Genomic DNA, 24,132 nt, shown 5'->3' on the forward strand with positions numbered 1-24,132 from the left:
ATTCCGGCTACAGCCCCTATTGCTATCTAGAGGGGCACTGGGAGCGACTGCCCCTGGGAGTTTGTAAAGCAAGCCCCTTTTCCATTCCTTCTGCTGGCTGCGCCGCCATTAGCCACATGCAGAAAGGTGGCCAAAGTTGCGCAATAGCGCCCCCTGCAGCCGCGGGGAAATCACTGCACCTGCCCTGCATGGCCGGGGAGCCAGCAGCGCCTCTGCTGGCTTTGACCATAACTACACCAAAAGGGAAAGTGCTTGACAGCCGAGAGAAGGCTGTTATTGGGTTTCTGGTTTTGCTTGTTGTTGCTACTGGTGTTATTTGTTTGCCTTGTTATATATATATATATACTATTAAAGAACTGTTATTCTTTTTTTTCATATCTTTGCCTGAAAGCCCCTTAATTTCAAAGTTAGAATAATTCAGAGAGAAGGGGGTCATATTTTCCATTCCAAGGGAGATTCCCACCTTTCTTGGCAGACACCTGTCTTTCAAACCAAGACACTGTCCTTATCTCAACCCGTTAACCTTTGTTATATTTTCTCTCCCCTGTGCAGATGAGAATAGCAGTGATAGAGTGGCTTTAGTGGCTGCCTAGCATCTAGCCAGGGTCAACCCGCTACAAAAGGTCATCTAAAAATAAAAGCTAAGGAGCCACATATTATCATAGCATACTGCATATTTTATCCCTAAGATAAAATAAATCCTAATATAAAAGATCCAGGTAACCAAATATTAATGAACAGGAATAACATGAGCCTGCTATTTTATGATACTGCTCAGCTGCTGAATATTTGAGAATTACCACTGCTAACTCCTTCCATATGGCTGTGAAAGTCATTGAAAGATTGTGCTTTATCTAAAGAAAACCAATACAGGTTACTTAGCAGAACAGGCCAGGTAAATCTCCAAATAGAAAAGTAGTGGAAAAAAATGTGAACTATTAAAAGACTTATAAATTTAAAGTTTGAACAAAATTCAGGAATTGGATATTTCTTTTTTGGATGTGGATCAATAAGTAAGCACTGAGCAAGACAAAAAATATAGATAGGAAAAAAATTACAAGATATAAGAAGTGCAACACCAGATTATTACTCCTTATTTTTATCTCCGAGAAAACTGTACTACTGTGATGCTTGATTCAAAAACATTCCTCTACGAGACAGAGGTTTTTCAAGCACAGCTGGCAGGGAAGAATGATATTCAAGTCGAGAAAACTGTACTACTGTGATGCTTGATTCAAAAACATTCCTCTACGAGACAGAGGTTTTTCAAGCACAGCTGGCAGGGAAGAATGATATTCAAGTTTCAAATTTAGTTTAATTTCTTTTTGGAAATAGGAACACAAAATAGAAAAAGAATGCATTACCTTGTATAAAGACATTAATTTTTTTTATATTGCCTTATAACTTCCATACCAAGCTTTTATGTGTATCTTTTATCTGGTAAATATTTGTCTTGGGGTGGTTTTTCTAGTCCCTGATTGTCTGCTCTATGCCTAGTATGCCTAGAAATGGTTGCTGTAGCTTTAAGGTGGGTCTGGGGGAGGGGGAAGCCTTGGGGCTCTTGGGCGGGCTTTTTAAAAGCCTCACTCCCCAGCTGTCCTTCGTGTCGGGAGGGGGAGAGGGAGGGGGGGGGGGAAGACTGTTTTTTGGGGTTTTTTTTGTGGTTTGTTTGTTTTTGTTTTGGGTTTTTTTGTTTTTTTTTTTGTTTGGAGTGTTGTTTTTTGGTTTTTTTGCTTGGCTTTTGTTAGCTTAGGCAAGAAGGTTTTTTCCCCTTTCCCTGGACTTCTAGACTGTAATAGCAATCCTTCGACATTTTTTTTTCTTGAAATGGTCGGGTTTGGTTTTGGTCCAAGATCCGAGAGACCAGTTGACGAGACGAGTTGGCCAGGGACCAGCTAGACAGCAAGGGCCCACTCTGTCCTGGCCACAGACCTCGGAAAAGACAAACCAGCAAGAGGCAGGTCACCAAATTCACCAGCTTCGTCTGCTGTGAAGAGGGGACCCATGCTAGAGATTCACCAGGTTCCCATCTGTTTTGCTTAAGCTGCTGCGTGAACCCTTTGGGTTTTTTCCCATCCCTGAGACAGGAGCTGGCGCCAGGTTTTTTTCCTCCCCACCACGATGCAGCCATTGTGGGGGTTTTTTTCCCTTTCCCTGCCATTGTGGGTTTTTGTTTGTTTGTTGGGTTTTTTTGTTCCGGTGTGGGGATTGGGGACGGGGGAAGGTCTGTCAATTTAATATCTAGGATTTATTCATTTTTGTCCATGCCGTGTGGGCACTCTCAATAAACGATTGGTTTCTTTCACTTTCATCCACTAGTGTTAGTCGCTTATTGGCAGGAAGGGATTGTTGGAACCCTTTTTTTAGAAGAAACACGGATTCTAGGGTGTTTTTCTTTCTACACTTGTCTCTAAACCAAGACAATATTATAATGACAAAGTTGGCACTGATATACTAGGTGTTTTTCCTGTTTGTACAGCATAAACTCTAAACGCCTAAAAATTTCAAGAAGTGGTGGTGGTTTTGATTCTTCCCCTCCCCCATTCAGCTTTGTAACAACAAGACATCCCCTTTTAATTTTCCCTTATGCTTCTTACACAAACCTAACTGCTTTTCCAGTGCTAAGTAATACCAGCTGGGGTAGCTATGGATGAAAGCATTATTCACTTGCCCTTGGCTTCAGGAGCTGAAGTCTATGGTTCAGTTTGCACAGGTTGTCTAGATTACATCACCATCTCTCCAATGATGCATACACATTTAAATTGAAATGTAGCAAAACCAGAAGTTTAATGTTAATGGGAAGAGAAATACAGAATTGTTTTTTAGCTCTCCCTGAAAAATAGGCTGCTGTATTAAAATAAAGCAGCTTGTTTCTATAATTCCTTTGTCTGACGAGTTTGGGCTGCTTATGTCATTTATGCCTCAAAGCATCAAATTATTATTTGAGGACATGAGTTTTAAAAATGGTTATTTGCTTATGCTCTCTGAACTGCTAATAATTTTTTTCTTTCAAGAAACCAAAAACAAACTAAACAAAACACAAAAAACCCCTCCAAACCACAAATAAAAAACATAGCCAGACCTCAAAAGGAAAGAGTCTTTTCCTCAGACAAATTAGGCATTGATTTTATGTCACAGAATCATTAAGGCTGGAAAAGACCTTCCAGGTCACCAGGTCCAACCATCAACCCAGCACTACCATGTTCACCACTAAACCATGCACCCAAGTTCTACATTCATATGTTTTTTGAACACTTCCAGGGATGGTGACTCAACCACTTCCCTGGGTAGCTTGTTCCAATACTTGACAACCTTTTCTGTAAAGAAATTTTTTCTAGTATCCAATGTAAACCTGCCTTGGCACAATTTGAGGCCATTTCCTCTCATCTTGTTGCTTGTTACCTGAGTAAAGAGACCAACCTCCACCTTGCTACAACCTCCTTTCAGGCAGTTGCAAAGAGGAATAAGGTTCCCCGGAGCCTTCTTTTTCTCAGACTTAACAACCCCAGCTACCTCAGCTGCTCCTGATCAGACCAGTGCTCCAGACCCTTCCCAAGCTCTGGTGACCCTTCTCTGGACACACTCCAGCACCTCAATGACTGTCTTGTAGCAAGGGGCCAAAGCTGAACCCAGAATTCAAGGCCTCACCAGTGCCCAGTAGAGGAGGACAATCACTTCCCTAGTCCTGCTGGTCACTATTTCTGTCCATGTGAGCACAAGCTGACTATATCCTAATTAAACCTCACAAATTAGGCATGTAGCTGAAATGGTGTGTTATAGATGGATAATGAGATGATTGGCTCTCACAATTAAAGGATGAATATTGTGTGAATATTAAGAGATGTATAGTTATGTTATTATAGTTAAAATGTCCTCTGTTCTCCCCAGAGTTCCCTTCCCCCCCGTATTGTTACCATCAGACAGCCTGGGTTGTCTGTGACAGGTAGAAAGAAGGTGTGCTCCTGTGCCCCTTACATGGGGCAGTTAGGAATGGAAAAGCTTGTTGCTGGGGGAGGAGGGTGCGCAGAATGACAAAACCTAACCCACCAATCAAGTTGCAAGAAAGCAGTCTCCACCAATAATTGGCAAAGAAGAGTTAACTAACAGATTTTGGGAGGGGCCAGGGTTGGCTGATGCAATCCCCCCCATCCCCCTCCGGGGTATAAAAAGCAAAGCATCCATCTTGAAGATGAAAATTTAAAGTGAGCAGTCGTTTCTCACAGGTGTCAAACAAAAACACCACTTAATTTCTGAAGAAATACTTTTTTGGCATATCATATGCAACTTTCTCCCTCCCTTCTGCATAGATAAACTCCAATATTCACAATGTGAAATCCCCACTAACAGCGGTAGCTGTCAAGTATGCTTTGCACTGACTTGCAATCATTAACACAATACTGCTGGTATTGTTAATCCTAGTTTTAATAAACTACATTTCTACTCATAAGACAAATATCATTATTTCTAAGTATTGGGGGTTTTAAAATAAATAAAGCCTACATTCTTTTAAACTAAATAACCATAAGTATTTGGGACCAGGTACCAAATTCTATAAACATTAGGCCTTCCCCTCCCCACCTCTGAAAGCACTTGTGGTTTTTGTCAGCCCTTCACAACAAGCACCATCTAAACTAAAAAACTAATTTCAATTAAAACCTTAGAAGCTTACAAAACATTCTCAAATCTGCAAATATTCTTCAAAATAATCCTGTTGAAGTCAAATTCTTCCAAACAGGTACAGTTTGAGCAAAACTTCATACACAGTCATTTGCTTTTCCACCTCTCCAAAATATGTTTGGCTGTGTTGCAATAATTTCCTCTTCCCAGTAGATGGAGGCTTGAAAAGACCTGCAGATAACATTTTCTATCGTGCACATATTGCTAGTAAAAAGGACTCTAATTTTAGGCAGCAATTCCCAAACAATAGCACAACCAACCCAGATCCAGCAGCCTTCAAACAGCAGCTGGCAAACACAGTGCCATGCCAACTAAGTTGCTTTAAAGAGGTGGGGCAGTGGGAAGAGCCCAAGGGTAGTGCATGCACCTCCCTGGGAAATGTTCTCGCCCAACAAAAAGAATCACCCAGAATTCCCTGGGGATTGTTTTGCAATGCTCCATTCAAATGGGACATTTGTATTTATGGCAAACAAGGCTACATTCACGGTAAAAACTTAATTGTCCAAACCTTTCCGCCAAAAAGAACCAACTCAATGCTCTTTCACAGTCAAAAACATTTCAGACTCAGCATCCATTAGAGCTCAAATATACCAAATGTAACATTCCCTTCCAGCTAGGGCAAGACTCACAAACTCAGATGCTCCAGGGTATCTTAAACAGACACTGCTCACCTAAAAATCAACTAGATTGTAACAGAGTGTATACTGAGTAATCTGTAGCAGCAAAACCACTGCCTAGATGTTTCTAGGCACTAGTTCATAGTAAATACAAGTGTAACTTGCTGGTACGAAACCATCTGTTATTTTGAAGTCAGGAAAAAAAATTCAGGCAACAGATCCTTACAAAGGCAAGCTAAGTTAAAGTTTTCTTCATGTTTCTACCTGTTGATATGAAAGGTATCACATTGCTTTAATGCTAAAACAAGGAAGAGAGCAGTCAGCAAAGAAAAAACCCAACCTGCACAAATTTGCTTATAAAATGCTGCTTTGTCACTTTCCTGTAATTGTTATTTGTTGACACATCAATGTCTGGAAAAGAAAATATATTAGTACAGAGTTTCCCCACAGAAGTTATTTCTGAACAGAGAAATTATTCTTTTAGTGTATGCAGTTATCAGCAAGAAAAGACAGATACTGCACTTTTACATTCTCAATTTTGCAGCTAATAAAGTTGTAATAAACTCTTATTAAAATAACCATGCAATTCTAGCCAGGTAGCAGCAAGTATGTCAAAACCTGTGAATCTTTTTTCATATTATTTTTAGTTTCAGTTTGTATTATAAGAACATGTTGATTACAAGGATCTGTGCAGCAACTGCCACTTGAAAAAGCATACTTTGAAATAGCCTCAAGAGAAAAAGTTCCCAAAATTTCATTAAGTCGGCCAAAGCCAAGCCTGTAATCTTCTAGTTTGCTCCTACACATACTACAAATCTCAAAACAGTGGAGAAATGCAGATGACACTTGTAGTGGGTTAACCTTGACCAGACACCAGGTGCTCACCAAGCTGCTCTATCATTCCCGTCCTCAACAGGATGGGGGAAGAAAATAAGATGGAAAAGGACTTGTGTCAAGATAAAGACAGCTTATTAAAGTAAAAGAAAAGGCTGCATGTGGAAGCAAAGGAAAAGAAAATATTTATTCTCTACTTCCCATCAGCAAGCAATGTCTGGCCACTTCCTGGGAAGCAGGGCTTTAGCACACATAGGGGTTGTTCTGGAAGTAAAACGCCATAAACAACAAGCGCCCTCCCCACCCCCCACCCCTTCCTCCTCCTTTACCTTTTATTGCTGAGCAGATGTCATATTACTGGACCTGGTGCTCACCACTGCAGATGAGCTCATTAAAGAGGTTAAGATTGGAGGCAGCTTGGGCTGTAGCAACCATGCCCTGATGGAATTCCTGATCTCAAAGAACATGGGTCTGACAAAGAGCAAAGTCAGGATCCTGAACTTTAGAAGAGTGAACTTTCAGCTGCTTAAAGAATTAGAGGATGAGATTCCCTGGGAAACTGTCCTTAAGGACAGAGGAACCGACCAGAGATGGTAACTCTTTAAGTACACTTTCCTTAGAGTACAGGACCTCTCCATTTCCACGTGTAGGAAAGACCAAAAACTGGCATGGCAGAGCAAGGATCTGCTCTTAAAATTGAGGAGCAAGATGGAAATTCACAGCCAGTGGGAGCAGGGACATGTGGCCCGGGAAGAGTACAGGGATACAGTCGGGATATGTAGGTATGGGATCAGGAAAGCAAAGGTACAGATGGAACAGGACTTGGCAAAGGGCATTGTCCTGGGTTGACTATATCCCCAATCGTCTTGTTCTGTTTATGCTGAATAATAAGTTTTGCACCTTTAAGACTTGTTCTGAGCGTGAAGGGGGGAGAGAAGAAGCGTGGAGTTTGTTTTCAGAAACTGCACTCACTCCTCCACATTCCTCCTCCTGGACTGTGTTGTCTGCAGATGGACAGACAACGGGACAGAGCTCTCCTTTGCTTTTAGTTAGTTTTAGCTAGCTGAGGCAAAGAAATTCCCTGGAATGTGGGTTTTTTTCCTTTTCTGTGGACCTATTTAAACCTGCTCTGGACTGAACACCAGAAGAGCACCTGTGGCCCACCGGGCCAGGCCTGGGCCGCAGCATTTCCAGTGCCAGAGGGACTGATAAGAGACTGAGTGAGCCGAGCTACAGCCCACGGAGGGGACTTTCCGAGTTTGTCTCTCTTTTGGAGCAGCAAGAGGTTTTATTGTTGAATATTGTTTAGGTTTTCTTGTTTAATAAAACAGGTTTTTCCACTTTTCTCTAAGGAGGTATTTTTCCCAAACCGGTTGGGAGAGGGGCTGATTGAATCTGCTTTCTACAGGAACCCCTTTAGGGGTTCTCTCCTGTGGGGGGATAGAATGTAAGAAAATAAAGATAGTGCACAAGGTAATCTCACCTCTGAGGAGTTGCAGCTGTACTAATTACCAAAGATTAGGAACAAGCCTGCCCTTAACAGGCCACAGCTGTGTCCAATGAGGATGAGTGCTACAAAGGAGTGGGTTAGCTGCTTGAGGAGGGTGTTGGGTATGTTGTTTGTGCAGTGAAGAGAGTTGGAGTCAGCTGGTTGTGCAGTGAAGAAGAAGGAGTCAGTGTTGTGAGGAGCTGCACATGAGAAATCACTGAGAAGGTATGGAACTTTTGAAATAAGATGACAACACTCTCCCAAATTTTCCCTGAACCAGGAAAGACATGAAGAATAACAATAAGGGATTCTATAACTAGATAACTTGATCTCCTTCTATGACAAAGTGACCCACTTAGTACATAAGGGGAAGGCTGTAGATGTTTTCTATCTAGACTTGAGTGAAGTGTTTAACACTGTCTCCCATAGCATCCTCTTAGAAAAACTGCCTACTCATGGCTTGGATGAATGGACTTTGTGATGGGTAAAACACAGGCTGGATGACTGGGCCTAGAGAGTTGTGGTGAATGGAGCTAAATCCAGTTGGCAGCTGGTTATTAGCAGTGTTCCCCAGGGCTCAGGACTGGGGTCAGATCTGCTTAATATCTTTATTGATGATTTGGACATGGAAATTGAGTGCACCCACAGTAAAATTGCAGACAATACTAAGTTGAGTGGGAGTGGTGATATGCTTGAGAGTAGGAAGGGTCTGCAGAGGGATCTGGACAGACTTGATCAATGGGCTAAGGACAACTGCATGAAGTTCAGTAAAGGCCAAGTGCTGGGTCCTGCACTTGGGTCACAACAACCCCATGCAACAATACAGGCTGGGGCAGGAGTGACTTGAGAGCTGTTTGGCAGAAAGGGACTTGGGGGTACTGATTGAAAGCCATCTGAATATGAGCCAGCGTGCCCAGGTGACCAAGAGGGCCAATGGCATCCTGGTCTGTATAAAAAATAGTGTGGCCAGCAGGACTAGGCAAGTGATTGTCCCCCTGTACTTAACACTGGTAAAGCCACACCTTGAGTAATGTGTCCAGTTTTGGCCCCCTCACTTCAAAAAGAACACTGAGGTGCTGGAGCATGTCCAGAGAAGGGCAACGAAGCTGGTGTAGGGTCTAGAAAACATGTCTAATGAGGAACAGATGAGGGAACTAGATTTGTTTAGTTTTGAGAAGAGGATGCTTAGGTGGAACCTCATTGCTCTTTACAACTACCTAAAAGGAGATTGTAGTGGGGTGGGGGCCAGTTTCTTCTGCCAGGTAAGAAGTGACAGAATGAGAGGAAATGGCCTTAAGCTGAGACAAAAGAGTTTCAGATTAGATATTAGGAAAAGGTTTTTCACCGTTATGGTGGCTAGGCATTGAAATAGATTGCCCAGGGAGGGGGTGGAGTCACCATCCTTGGAGGTGTTTAAGAGGTATCTGGATTTGGTGCTGGGTAATATGGTTTAGGGGCTACAGTGGTAATGCTGAGTTGTCAGTTGGACTTGATGTTAAAGGTCTTTTCAACTGAGATGATTATATGATTCTAAGTACATAGTTAAGAAAAGAAAGGCCAATGAGACCGTACACCCCTCTCCCCAATAAATGAGAAGGGAAAACTGGAGACAACAGATATGGAGAAGGCTGAGGTACTCAACGAGTTCTTCACCTCAGTCTTCACTGGCAGTCAGGCTTCCCACTTCTCTTAAGTCCCTGATCCTCTAGGTGGGTGTTAGGGGAGTAAAGTCCCTCTCACTGTAAGCAAAGAGCAGGTTTAGGACCACCTGATGAAATTCAATAGTCACAAGTCTATTGGACCTGATGAGATGTATCCCAGGGTCTTGAGGGAACAGGCTGACATGGTTGCCAAGCTACTCTCCATCATATTTGAAAAGTCACGGTGGTTCAGCAAAGTCCCTGGTGACAGGAAAAAGGGAGCCATCACTCCCTTTTTAAAAAAAGGAAGACCCAGGTGACTATAGACCAGTGAGCCTCACCTCTGTGCTTGAAAAAATTATGGAACACGTCCTCATGGAAGCAATGTTAAGGCACATACAAGATGAGGTGATCCGAGACAGCCAGCACAGCTTTACTAAGGAAAAATCATGCCTGACCAATCTGGTGACCTTCTATGATAGAGTGACAGTAATGGTAAACACTCAAATGACTTTGCAGCTGGGAAGAACTCTTGATAAACCTGTGTGAACAGCAACCACTGATCCTGTGGCATGGACCAAATTTATTGGTGCCTCTGTTTGTGTACCTCTGACTGGGGATTGCTTTGGGGATTTCCTGTTAGTGAGGTAATGGAAATAAAATTACTCTTTGTATTTTAACTGTGGGTTTATAGTTGTTCTAGCTGCCTGCCTGTGTCAGCTCACATTTGATGTAGTCGGCGGGATCTGGGAACAACCACTCCATGGCTAGTAAAAAGGTCAGATTGGGGAGGCTATCATGGTGACTCCCCATATTCTGGGATGGCCCAGTACTGAGCGCTGGGCCCTCTTGCCCACTTTCTTAGCTACAACAGCTCAAACATCAGCATGGACTGAAATAGATGATGGGGTAGTGGTTACCCCCCAGATGATTAGCTCAACTGGTTAGAGCATGGTGCTAGTAATGCCAAAGTTGTGGGTTCAATCCCCCTATGGGTTGATGATCCTTCTGGATCCATTCCAACTCATACTATTCTGTGATAATGTGATTGAGACAGCTGTGCACAGATTGCCTTGAAAAGTGGCATCAATGTCTCTGCACAAACTAGTGGGGAGATGGGAATGGCTGTTAGCTACTGGTCTTAGAGGTCTTGCCTATGAAGTTACAGCACCCCAGAGCAAGGTGCGAGATTATGAAAAGGCAGTCAGGACTTTATAAGATGCAAAGATGATTGTTCAGTAATTACCACTCAATCAGAGCAGTACTATTGTAGAGGCCTCTGAGCCTAATAGAACTTCTAGGGTGATGCCTTGGAAAAATTTGCTACAGGTTTAGAGGATGCCTCAATGCTTAGGATGAGATGAAAGGGGCTTCTACCATGGTGCTCTGCAGCACCATGTTAATCTACCCTTTCCCTGTAGGTCATTGCCTTTTGCCCTGCCCTTGTACTGTCCCTGTGCCCGCAGACCATTGGTCCCTGACCTCATACTTAACCTGGGACACTCACTGTTTGCTTGTCTTTGTCCCTGGATTCCTTTAGTGTGATTCTACAATAAACCTCACTGGCACTCTATACAGAGACCCTTTCCGTCTTTCTTCACTGACTTATCTGTGGTATGATTGTGGATTGAGTGACTGTGCCTGCCTGAGCAGCTTTCTCAGAAGACCCTTTTGGGAAATAGCAGCAAACACCATCCATTTTTACCATGTTGCTACAATTGGCGGCCAAATGTAGGGCCTTCCCATAGGGCTCCTTGAAAGCATCTCCAGTGGCTGCTGTCACTGGAAAAAAGCCAGATTTGTGTGTTCCACTTTCCCCAAGGAAAAAACCCAGTTTTCTGGGAGACTTTCTGGAGGGAGCGACTGGCAACCCTCCCTCGTCAAGGATCGGTTGTATCAGCGAGACCCCATGAGATTTTTCTTTTGGCCAGCCAGTGTGGTATGTTGTGGTGAAGGTCGCATTTTTATTTTACTTTCACCTTTTTATCTCATGGGAGGGAGAAAGAGTGAGATGGGAGCAAAATTCACTATCTCGCTGCATGAAGTTTATTTCAAAGTTTATGATAACCATGTTAAAAATGGTGTTGGGTCTTCTAATAGGGATTTAAAGGCTTTTATTCCCTGGATTTTTAAGTATTTTTCAGATATCACATGAGAATCAGTTTTTTCGGTTGAGTTTTGGGACAAAGTTGGGAAAAAGTTATATATCTTACAATCTGAGGAGAATTTTCAAGTTAGGAAGTTTTATCTGATTTTTTTCATTCTATTTATGAAGTGATTGATGGTTTTGGGGGGAGTTTGGGGAATGTTAAGTACCCCAGTTATTATCCCAGCTTTCATGTCCACCCCCTCCCCCCCATGTTCCTGTTCCCTCATCCCCTCAGGACATGTCTGGAGATGGAAACCGCCTAAAGGCACAGAAGAGTGCCTTCTGCCATCTCTAGTCCTCTCCTGTCCCCTTCTCAGGATGGCACTGGCCATGCCACTGAGGGCTCCAACCTGACCCTCTTTCCTATGCCCATGTGCCCAATTCCCCCATTCTGTTCTATGGCTTAAAATGGCACTGGCCTCGTGGGCAGAGCCGCCATTTTGAAGGTTCTGGCATGAAATTTTCCCACCTTAGCCACACAAAATGGCACCTGTGATCCTCCTCCTCCCTTCCCCTCTCCTGCCCCCACATCCGGCCTTGCCCCTGCATTGAGCTCTGCCCCCATGTCAGGCTCCTACCCCGCCTCAGGACCCTCCCCTTCAATTGGGAAACCTCCCCCTTGCGCAGTCTCTGCCCCCCCCCCCCCCATCTGGCCACTGGCCACTCCCAGTTCCCACGCTTACAGTGTGGGAATCAGAAGTGCAAATGACTGGAAGGTAGCCAGCTTGGATACCAAAGACCCTGAGCACCAGGGCTTGCCACTCAACTGGAGGTCTCGTTCCCATGCCAGCACATCTCCCTCCTCTCTGGAGAAGGGCAGTGATTCCTCAGATTCGGATAGTGATTCTGGAGATCACTGGGCAGAGGAACGAAAGCAAGCAGCTCAGGAAGGTGATTGGGATATAGCTAGAAAACTGCAAATCCCAACAGCCCCATTTATATTTAAAAGAGGGAGGAACCCCAAGAGGGAGTCAATTCCATACAGGGAACTTAAGGAATTATGTAAAGAATGTAAAGATTATGGGAGGAAATCACTCCTATTTTAAAAACCTTTTACAAGTAACTTTCTTGGGCCATGTCCTTGTGCCAAATGATCTTCGGCACATTATGTCCCTCCTCCTCTCACCCACAGAGCTTCTTCTGTGGGAATCAATTTGGAAAAAAACAACAAAAAGCATTATTAAATAATTACAAAAGTGAGGATGGATGGGCCAATTTGACTTTAGAGCAAGTAAGTGGGCATGGCGAGTTCAAAAAGCCACAAGAGCAGGAACAATATATCCCCAGGGCCATTCTAGAGAACATTAAAAATGCTGCCCAGAATGCTTTATTCCAAACACCAGATGGCACCACCCAACAACACAGTTTCTCTGACATTCGCCAGGGCGTTGATGAGACATTTATTAAATTCATAGACACACTAAAAGACACTTTTGATAAGAAAATTGATTACCCAAGGGCTAGAGAGGAGCTGCTCAGCAAACTAACAGTATCCAACGTTAATACAGAATGCAAGAAAATTATAAGAGCATTCCCTCCAGACCCTGAACCCCACCATCCAGCAAATGGTGGAAGCCTGTACCCATCTCACAACTGCAGAACATATGGTAGCCCTGGCAGACAGCAAAGGAGTGGCTGAAGCCTTTGTGGCACAGAAGAAACAAAATATGAGATGCTTTAAGTGTGGTGAAGTGGGCTACCTCCAGGTAGAATGTGATAAAGACTTTTTGCAGAAACACCCTTCCACTGGTTGGCCCTCCACTGCATGCCAAGACTGTAAGGAACATTTTAAACACTATCCCCAGTTTCAATATCACCAGCAGGTCCAGCATCATCCATTTTAGCAGCAGCACCAGGGAAACTTCCAGCAAAGCGCAGGGCGGCCCTGCGCTTGGACACCAAATACCAAGCTGCTCCATCCCTCTTTCCCCACAATCTTGGAGAGTTGAGGCACCAAGAAATCATCTATGACAACACCTACTATGAGAAGGAGCGCTGACTCTCCAAGGCCTACCAACAAGTTCAGGCAAGGACATGACGCACGCTGGTAAGCGCCCTTTCCAACCAGTTTGATGATGAAGCGAGCTACCAAATTCCCACTAGTGAATTTGGACCTTCTGATGGACCAAGGAACATTTTAATCATAGGGGACTCTATTAACGGACGGGACAGTTTACATGTACTTCTGGAAGTCCAAACTGTGGGACCAAGGGATGAGATTACTGTGACTGTCTTATGTGTAGACCCACCTTGGCTTTTGCTTAAGAGCACACCCATTGCCCAAGCTTTTTTCATATCCACCTGGACTGACATGTTGCCTGAAAACCCTATGTTTTTTTTGGGCAGAGATTGTGGGCCAAGACAGATCTCTTATAGAGTGTGGCTTGTTTAACAAAGGGGACAAAGTTCTCTTCCAGGTGTGGTAGATACCAGAGCAGACGTGACCATTATTGCCTGCTCCAAGTGGCCACCAGGCTGGGAACTAGTGCCAGCCAACGGAGTCATCTCTGAGACTGGAGGAGCTGCCACCTCTATGCGGAGCAAATGGACAATCCTTATTGAAGGACCTGAGGGTCAGATTGCCACAGTAAGACCTTTCGCGGTAAGGGCACTTATCATGTTATGGGGCAGAGACCTATTGTCTCAATGGGGAGCAAGGCTAGAAATCCCCTCACCACCCCAGAATTTCTAGCTGGGGCCACTGTAGAGCACCCTACCACACCATTCACATGGAAAACTGATGAACCGTGTGGATTGATCAGTGGCCCCTCTCAGAAGTAAAGGCACTCAAATCCCTCATGCAGGAGCAGTTGTCCAAGGGCCACATAGTACCATCCACTAGCCCTTGGAACACCCTTGTCGTTGTCATTTCTAAACCAGGCAAAGACAGGTGGAGGCTCCTGCAAGACCTCAGGAAGATCAGTGAGCTCATTGAGGACATAGGCTCTCTGCAGCCCAGCCTACACTCACCCTCAATGCTCCCGAGAGACTGGAAACTGGCAGTCATTGATATCAGAGATTGCTTTTTTAATATCCCTCTCCATCCCAGAGATGCCCCAAGATTTGTGTTTTCCATCCCATCAGTTAATAGACAAGCCCCTCTGAAAAGGTATCAATGGCAAGTTCTTCCCCGAGGGATGAAAAATTCTCCATCTGTCTCCCAAATGTTTGTTGCCGGCATTCTCTCACCCATCTGAAAAAATTTCCCTCATGCTAGAATTTTTCACTATATGGATGATATTTTAATATGCACCGAGACTGACTAACATTTGGAGATTGTTCTCAAAAAGACTATTCAAGCCATTGAAGGAGCCGGATTTGAAATTGCTACAGAAAATATTCAGCACACCTGCCCATGGACCTACCTTGGACTCTAGATTGTGGAGACCATGGCGGGGGGGCATTCCCTGGTCTAGGAAGACACAAGAAGCTTCCCTCAAAAAGCTGTTAGACCCCATTGGCTCCTTCCCCTGTTCCTATGTCTGTTCCTATGTCCCTGAGCCACTCCTCCCTATTCCCTGATTGGCCCTCATCTTTGTACTGCCCCAAGACCAGGGTCAGCCCCCAGGCCCCTGCAGAGAAAAAGCTGGACCCTCCGTGTGTGTGTCTGGGACTTGAACATCTCACCATGCAGCTGAATAAAACATCTGTCGATATTATGCAAAGGTCCTTTTTGCTTCCTTACCCTGGACTATGCTAGCAGCAATTCAGCTTGCTATGCCGGATCAGTGAAAGGACCATCGTACCCCAGCAGCTCACCATCAAGGACAACCCGAGAACCCTGAGGGACCTACATCAGCTATGTGGGAGCATAAACTGGGTTTGTCCACTGCTAGGGATCACGACTGAGGACCTCTCACCCCTTTTCAACCTCCTGTGAGGCTGCGATGACCTTGACTCACCACAAACTATTACACTGCAGGCCCAGGTAGCAATCCAAAAGGTATCAGAGGCACTGGCCGCGAGACAAGCCCACTGCACTGATCTTACCCTGTCTTTCCAATTTGTCATTTTGGATAAGTCACCCAAGTTTCATGGCCTCATTTTCCAGTGGGATCCCACTCTGAGGGACCAGCTTTTAATTATAGACTGGATGTTCCAATCGCACCAACCACATAAGACTATTACCACACCCCAGGAGCTGATGGCTCAGCTTATCATAAAAGCCAGAGCACAGCTCAGGACCCTAGTGGGGTGTGAGTTCACATGCATTTGCCTTCCACTGACATCAGGTAATCTAGAAGCTTTGCTCCAGACCAATGAACACCTCCAGTTCACTCGTGACAGCTACCCAGGTCAAATCTCTATCTATCATTAAAAAGTTGAATTCCTTTAAAGGCACTGACTGTTTTTACTGATGGCTCTGGAAGATCCCACCAGTCAGTTATGACTTGGAAAAATCCTGACTCTCAGGAGTGGGAGTCTGATGTTCAGATTGTTCAGGGATCCCCACAAATTGCAGAATCAGCAGCTGTTGTCAGAGCCTTGGAGAAGTTCAAACAACCCTTGAATCTGGTTACTGATTCAGCCTATGTTGCTGGAATAGCTGAAAGAGCAGAACATTCTTCATTAAAAGAAGTGTCAAATCCAAATTTATATAGCTTGCTCTTAAAGCTAGTCTATTTTCTCTCCCACGGAGAACAACCATATCACATTATGCATGTGAGGTCACACACTGACCTCCCAGGACCAGTTGCAGAGGGCAGATGCTTTGGTCATGGCAGTGCAGACCACCCTGCCAGACATCATCAATCAGGCAAAGTTGAGCCACCAGTTTTTCTACCAGAATGTGCCAGCCCTTGTTCATATATTTAAAGTCCCAAGGGAACAGGAGAGAGCAATTGTGGGCTCCTACCCCAATTGCCAGGACTTTGCTATGCCATCTATAGGGACCGGGGTTAATCCCTGGGGCCTCGAGAGTCTACTACTGTGGCAAACAGACGTTACCCATTATACTCCCTTTGGGAGACATAAATATATCCATGTGTCTATAGATACATTCTCTGGAGCTGTATTTGTGTGACCTCACGTGCATCAGATAGAGAGGGTCGCCCCAGATCGCTGAACTGGCCGCAGTTGTGAGAGCCTTTGAGAAGTTTTCGGAGCCAATTAATTTGGTTACCGATTCAGCCTATGTGGCAGGAGTAGTGGCCAGGGCGGAGCAGGCAGTTCTCAAAGACACTCCCCCACAGGTCAAGCTGTGATTGAGCATGCCCACCACATGCTCAAAGAGGCCCGGCTAGCTCAGTCGGTAGAGCATGAGACTCTTAATCTCAGGGTTGTGGGTTCAAGCCCCACGTTGGGCACCACCTGCAATAAATCTGTGGTCTCTGGGCTAATATAAATCCAGATCCAGCTTGCTCAGGACTAAAGCCCACATGGAATTGCATAGACGGAAGGTAAAAGACGAGAAGTGCTCTTTGCCACGTGGAGACGAGTATCCAGTTTATTAGCTTGAGACAGGACACTTCTGGTGGCAGCTACCACCCAGGTAGCAGAGACTGAACCACACCTGCTGTAGGGTTTTATGCCCCAGGTGATGGGGGCAGGGAAAGAGGACCGCGGCCAATGGGATAACATTGGGGAGGGGCGAGGGGAGGGACCACCCATGGGACAGACCACTAAGGGAGGGGGGGTATGGGGACAAACCATGTGATGAGAAAGGGGGAATAAATGGTCCACGTGACCTGACATACCCAGTAAAATTTTCCCATAACCAGGGTAAAAACACCAACTAAATAAGCTATTTAGTGCACTACAACAGGGGGTGAAACACACCACTGGCATACTCCACTCCCCAATGGGACAATCTATTGTAGAAAGGGCTCACCATCATCTCAAGAGAATCCTTTATCAGCAGTGTGGAGGGATTGAAACACTACTGAGTATAGAAAGATTATATAAGGCCCTTTATGTAATCAATTTTCTTAATAATTAATTTATGGAGCAAAATCCCCCCATAGTCAGGTACTTCTCAAACACTAGCAGAGCTCAGCTCCCAGAGAAGCCGCCTGTGCTGATCAAGAACCCCAAGTCCAAGCAAATAATGGGCCCCATTCAATTAATAACGTGGGGTAGAGGCTATGCTTGCGTGTCAACAGGATCTGGCCCAAGGTGGATTCCAGGCAAGAATATCAAGCCGTACATTGAGCCGCCAAATGCAGCACCCAGAGACACTTCCCCAGAACCTCAAAGAGAGCAAAGAGACCAGGCTCGGGTGGGGTGGAGAAGAAAGAAAAGTAAACGCAGATATTTGTCAAAAAGGAAGATGACCCTCCACTGCTCCACCTACTAGAATTATGAGACTCTCCATTAGGTTTTACTCACAGATTGTGTTGCACTGTTACACCTTTTTAGATTGTTATGCTGCTACCTCTTTTTAGTTTATTATACTGTTATTCCCTTTTTCTTCCCACAATCCCTTCTACTCAATATAAACTGAAGGAATGGGATGAGAAGATATGAGAGGCTGTTAAAGTTATACAAGTCTAAAAACTCATTTTTCAAACTCACAGATCAACTCGCCATCCCTAAGTCTCCTGCCATGTCTTCAGTGGCAGGGAACCTCCAACTGTTCCATATAAGGTTTTTGATGCTCCTCCCCTTTCCATCAGTTGGTGCATGGATCGTCCCTCAGCCCAATCAGAACATCTGGGTCACACTGTCCATAGCCAGCCTAGACAACCTGCTGTCGACGTGCCTGGTAGGGATTCCTTTAGCAGCATATGAATACCCGAATACAGGTAAGAAACCCAATCTGGTAGACACTTGGGACAAGTGGACCAAAATTCTGCCACAAGTACCAGAGGAACCCCAGGAATTAGATATGTTAGGGTCCTCCAAAGCTGTATATTTTGTGCAATTTTATTATAGACATCCTAGCCAACACTTGACCAGTCTTGACCTTATTAGGTCCACCCATAGAAAAGATGTAACACCAATTAACAAAATTTATAATCCACCAAATTGGTGCAATTACACCAGTCATACACTTTCTTCGTCCTCACTCCATCCCAAGGTGTTGACCTGGGGAGTGTTTCTTATCTGTGGAGATTGGGTATGGGTTGGGATCCCCTCACACCTCCAAGGGGGTCCTTGTAGCCTTGGCCAGCTTACTACCCTCACCCCAAACATAATTTTATTTCACAATTAGAATAAAAAAAGAAAATTGGCATGCCAAAAGAGATCATATACCGAATTTTATGGAAATTGTGACAGCCAAGTTACTAATTGGAATAAAGGAAAGAGCGTCGCAGTCTCATTATTTTTACCTTGGGTGGCCGCAGCTAAGTCTCTCAGTGAGCTTTCTCACATAGGGTGTTGGCTTAGTAAACAAGCCAATGCCACCTCCGCTATACTCAGTGACCTGCTTAGTGACACTGAAACTACCAGGCATGCGTCACTACAAAACCGAGCGGCAATAGACTTTTTTTCTGCTTGGCTATGGACATGGCTGCCGGGACTTTTAAGGGATGTGCTGCTTCAACCTTTCTTTGCACTCAGAATCTATCCACGCAAGCATCCAGAAGCTGAGGGAGCAAGTAAAGGACTTAAAAGTGGAAAAGAACCCAGATTGGATCAATGAGCTTTTTGGACAAGGGGGGTTGACAGGATGGGTTTTATCTTTTGTTAAACAGGATTTTGTGGGTTGAAATAATAGTTTTTATCATTTTACTTATGTTTTCCTGTTTAGTTAAGTGTCTACAGAAATCCATTGGAGAAGTCTTTTTAGTAAAACAAAACAGGGGAGTTGTGGAGGCCTTTGAGCTAATTAGGGGAACTTCCAGGGTGATGACTTGGGAAAATCGCCCTCAGGTTTAGAGGATGCCTCAGTGCTTAGGATGAGACAAAAGGGGCTTCTCCCACTGTGCTATTTAGTACTATGTTAATCTGCCCTTTCCCTGCCCTTGTACTGTCCCTGTGCCCGCAGACCATTGGTCCCTGACCTCATACTTAACCTGGGACACTCATTATTTGCTTGTCTTTGTCCCTGGATTCTTTCAGCGTGACTCTACAATAAAACTTGCTGGAACTCTATATAGAGACCCTTTCTGTCTTTCTTCACTGACTTATCTGTGGTGTGAGTGTGGATTGAGTGACTGTCTGTATTTGCCTGAGCGGCTCCCTCAGAAGATGTTTTTGGGAAGTAGCAGCAAAACACCATCCATTTTTACCACGCTGCTACATGCTATGAGCAGCAATGCACTGTAAAATGGCTGGTGGCATGTGTTGCCAACAAACCAAGACACGGATATGGGAAAAGTAAGGTTTCAATTTCCCAGGTTCATGCTCTCACTATGAAATCTTCATGGGATCCTGAGGAATGGGATGTAAAGATCTGGAGTGATCCCTCAGACTCCAAGACTGAGTTTGAGCCATATTTAGTAGATAAGGAGGTGTCAGAAGCATGACTACTCATAGAAGTGGAGGGGCAGAGGAAGGTGCCAGATGGAAAGGTACAGGTCACATGCACTTATACTCCAAAAGAGTGTGTCGAATTTTTAGAGATCTATTGGCAGAGGAGGTGGAAGGCATACTGGCATGGATTTTGCAAGCTTGGGATAGTGGCACTGTCTATCCACTTATTAATGGGTGAAAAATATCTATTAAACTCTATAGACAGTGAGGTTCAGATACATTGTGGGGAGGTAAGTGACTAAAATGGTTAATGGCCTGAACACTGCTAAAATCATCAGAGGACTTTTGCCTACTATAGCCAATTGCAGTGAAGCAGCTGTGCATCTGTGACCACCAAAGCCCATCCCTCCCCAAATATGCTTACTAATTGGAATTTGAACTGTGATGAGAACTTGAGATAAGATAAAGGAGGTACAATTATCCAATCATCCCAGGTCTGGGGAGAAGAATGATAGTGATACTGGAAGAGAGACTGGAACCGCCAAAAAAATCAGGGGGCATACTGTCAATGTGCAAAGTAACCACCCAGGTGCAGAAGGCTTGCACACCTGCCACCTCAGCCTACAGCTGGGTGTTGAAGGAAATAAGGAAAGAGACAAAACCTGTGAAGGCAGGTACTGTCTCTTCCTCTTTACTCAAGTGAACTCAGCTGTGATAACTCCCCTGCCCAGGAAGCACTGGGATATTCACATGTAGCCCTAAAGTATTCATCTCTGCTGATGAGCCGTAATGGGCCATAATGGACTCAACTGCACTGACAATGGGCAGCTGTAAGGACTTAGACCATCAACTCTAAAAGTATCCCATGACTCACAGTATTACATCATCCAGTATAAAACTCCCTGCCCCAGGGGAGTAACAGGGTTTTCCCACCTGAGCATATTTAACTCATGAAATAGTTGAGCTTCACGGACTTCCTCCACCCCCAATGGACTAAGATCATCACTTCAACAGGACTGTGACTTTGACCAATGGACATCAAAATTGCAACAGCCAAGTCTCGTTACTGGATCCAATGGGTGGTGATTATGTATCTTTCTACATTTATAGTTTCTTTTTATTTCTTATTCTTAAATGTTTTCTTGAGTGTTAATTTTTATACTTTTATATTGCTATATTGCGATAGATCAGAAAAACCAAAATGGCTACATACCTGTTTTCCTTTGCAACCAAATTGTTCTCAAATAAACCCTACATATATATTTATATATATATAAAATATATATATGTATACATTTACAAACACTCATCATTCAGTGTCATTTCACTCTAATCTTCCCCGAGGGATCTATTAGCAAGAACCAGGGTTACCTGGCTTTCTGGGGCTGGTTGTATCACAGGGAATATGCTCAATTACAAAATACCAGGGGTCCCAATGGGTAGGATGTTGCTGCACCTACACTGTCTCAATGGCTGTGTGTGCCAGTTTTAACAGCATATGCAGATACTGCCAAATTGCTGTCATCCCTTGGAAATTGGTGTACAATGGAAGGAGGTATTAGTTTCCTGCAGCAGATGGGGATGGCTCAATGTGCTTATTAGCACAAGGTGTGTTACTTGTGCTTGAGGGCCAGGTAGGACCAGAGTGGGGCTTCCTCTGTTGCGGAGTGGCTATTTCTGAGAACGCTGAGCAGGTATGTTGCTTTTGCTTGAGAGTCACGAGGTCTGGGGTGGGGCTTCCTCCATCACTGAGTAGCAGGCTGATTAAAAGAGGCCTCTAGGGAGTGCAGTGAACAGGAGCGGGCAAAAAGGGGTGTAGCATGTCACTGAGGGCATAGCAGGGCAGTTTGCAAAGTAGTTCGCGCAGGCAGGGTTGTAGGGTTTCTTGCTAGTAAGGTTTACTGTGTTTTGTGCACAGTGTTTCTGATGGTTGGTGGGTTTTAGCATTTCTGGTAGTGATGGTTTGTACGCGATAAAAAACCTGTAGTTGCTACGAGTGCATGTAATCAGATGGAACCCTCCAAAAAGGATGCGTCTGTACAGACCCATTCCTGTGTGGACTGTTTGAGCTTATCAGTGGTTTCAGGGGGCGTTGTGGAGGAAACCTGCCTGTGGTGTAAACAGGTGAACAATCTCCTTTCACAGGTGGCTGAGCTTAGAGAGGAAGTTGAAAGACTAAGGAGTATCACGGAAAGTGAAAGGGAAATAGATTGGTGGAGTTCAGCCTTTCCATTCTTGAGGGAGGCCCACCAAGAGTCAGAGGACTCCCATGCCTCTCACTGTCAGACAATAGAAAGATACCTGGTAGATGAAGGGGAGTGGAAGCAGGTACCTACTTGAGGAGGTAATAATAAAAATTCCTCCTGACCCCCACTCCCAAGCCAGGTGCCACTTCAGAATAGGTATGAACCCCTGGATCTAGAGAGCCAGCCAGATGATTTAGAAGAAAATGATCTGCATGGTGAGCTTCCCAATTATGATTCATCTGTGAGGATTACCACCTCTAACATCAAAAAGGAAAGAAGGGTAATCATGGTGGGTGATTCCCTTCTGAGGGGAACAGAGGGCCCCATATGTCAACCGGACACACCCCACAGAGAGGTCTTCTGCCTCCCTGGGGCCCGGGCATGGGATATTACTGAGAGACTTTCTGGGCTGATTCAGCCCTCTGATTATTACTCACTGCTGATACTCCAGGCTGGCAGTGATTAGATTGAAAAGAGGAGTGTCAGGGCAATTAAAAGGAACTTTAGGGCACTGGGACAAGTAGTTGATAGGATGGGGTACAGGTAATCTTTTCCTCAGTCCCTTTGGTGGCTGAGAAAAACAGTGAAAGGAATAGAAGAGCTTACATTATCGATAAGTGGCTCAAGGGTTGGTGCCATTGGCAGAATTTCAGATTCTTTGATCACAGGGCAACTTTTACGGCACCTGGCCTACTGGAACCAGATGGGCTCCATCTCTCTGTTAAGGGTAGAAGGTTTTTAACTTGTGAACTGGCAGAACTTTGTGAGAGGGCTTTAAACTAGGTTTGAAGAGGGAAGGAGATGCTGTTGGCTGTCTGGAAGCAGGCCCAAGGGTGGTAAGCCTGAGGTAGGAGGGAAATCAACAGCCCAGCTGTGGTGCATGTTTACTTGTGAGCACAGTGTGGGCAATAGACAAGAAGACCTGGAGGCCATGGTGCAACAGCAGAGCTATGATGTAATTTCCATCACAGAAACGTGGTGGGATGACTTACATGGCTGGAGTGCTGCACTGGATGGCTACAAGCTCTTCAGGAGAAATAGGAAAGGGAGAAGAGGTGGAGGGGTGGCCCTTTATATTAGGGAGGCTTTGAACACCATAGGTATTGAAACTAATGATGACAAAGTTGAATGCCTATGGGTAAAAATTAGGGGGAAGGCCAACAAGACTGACATCCTACTGAGAGTCTGTTATAATCCACCCAACCAGGAAAAAGTGGTGGACAATTCATTCTACAAGCAGCTAGAGAATGTTTCTGGATCATCGGCCCTTGTTCATATTGGTGATTTCAACCTGCCGAACATTTGTTGGGAACTCGATACACCAGAAAAAAAGCAAACCAGGAAGTTTTTAGAGTGTGTGGAGGACAACTTTTTGTCACAGCTGGTGAGTGAGCCCACTGGGGGAGGGACTATGTTAGACCTGTTGTTTGCAAATAGGGATGGGCTGGTGGGAGATGTGGTGGTTGGAGGCCACTTGGGGCATAGTGATAATGAAATTATAGAGTTCTTGATATTTGGTGAAATCAGGAGGAACATCAATAAAACTTTTTACATTGGACTTCTGGAGGGCAGACTTTGGCCTATTCAGGAGACGTATTCAGAGAGTTCCTTGGGAAGTAGTCCTTAAAAACAAAGGAGTTCAGGAAAGGTGGACGTGCTTCAAAATGGAGATCTTGGGGGCACAGGAACAGACTGTCCCTGTGTGCCAAAAGACAAGTCGACAAGGCAAACATCCAGCCTGGATGGGCAAGGAGGTTTTGGAGGAACTCAGGAATAAAAAATGATGTATTATCTTTGGAAGGAGGGTCAGGTTTCTCAGGTAGTATTTAAGAGGCCTGCTAGAGTACGTAGAAAAAAATTAGGGAGGCTAAAACTCAGTTCAAACTTAAAATAGTGACTTTTGCAAAGGATAACAAAATTTTTTTATAAATATATTACTGGTAAAAGGAAGACTAAGAATAACCTTTGTTCTTTATTAGATGCAGAAAAGAACTTTGTTACTACAGATGAGGAGAAGGTGGAGGTGCCTAACACCTTCTTTGTCTCAGTTTTTAGTGAGAAGACTTGCCTTCAAGAAAACTGTCCTCTTGGGTTGCTTGAGGATATCAGGGAGCAGAATGGT

General features: G+C 44.6%; 1 protein-coding gene and 1 non-coding gene across 2 annotated transcripts in view; one reads left to right on the plus strand and one right to left on the minus strand.

Moving 5' to 3' along the window:
* LOC129133643 (zinc finger SWIM domain-containing protein 6-like) overlaps positions 1-24,132 on the minus strand; it is a 341,180-nt gene that overhangs the window by 226,759 nt on the left and 90,289 nt on the right. The gene's annotated exons all lie outside the window — the stretch shown is intronic.
* Positions 16,640-16,712, plus strand: TRNAK-CUU (transfer RNA lysine (anticodon CUU)). The gene has a single exon. It is a non-coding gene; the product is annotated as a tRNA-Lys (tRNA).

Source organism: Agelaius phoeniceus, chromosome W, assembly GCF_051311805.1.
Source record: "Agelaius phoeniceus isolate bAgePho1 chromosome W, bAgePho1.hap1, whole genome shotgun sequence".
Lineage (NCBI taxonomy): Eukaryota > Metazoa > Chordata > Aves > Passeriformes > Icteridae > Agelaius > Agelaius phoeniceus.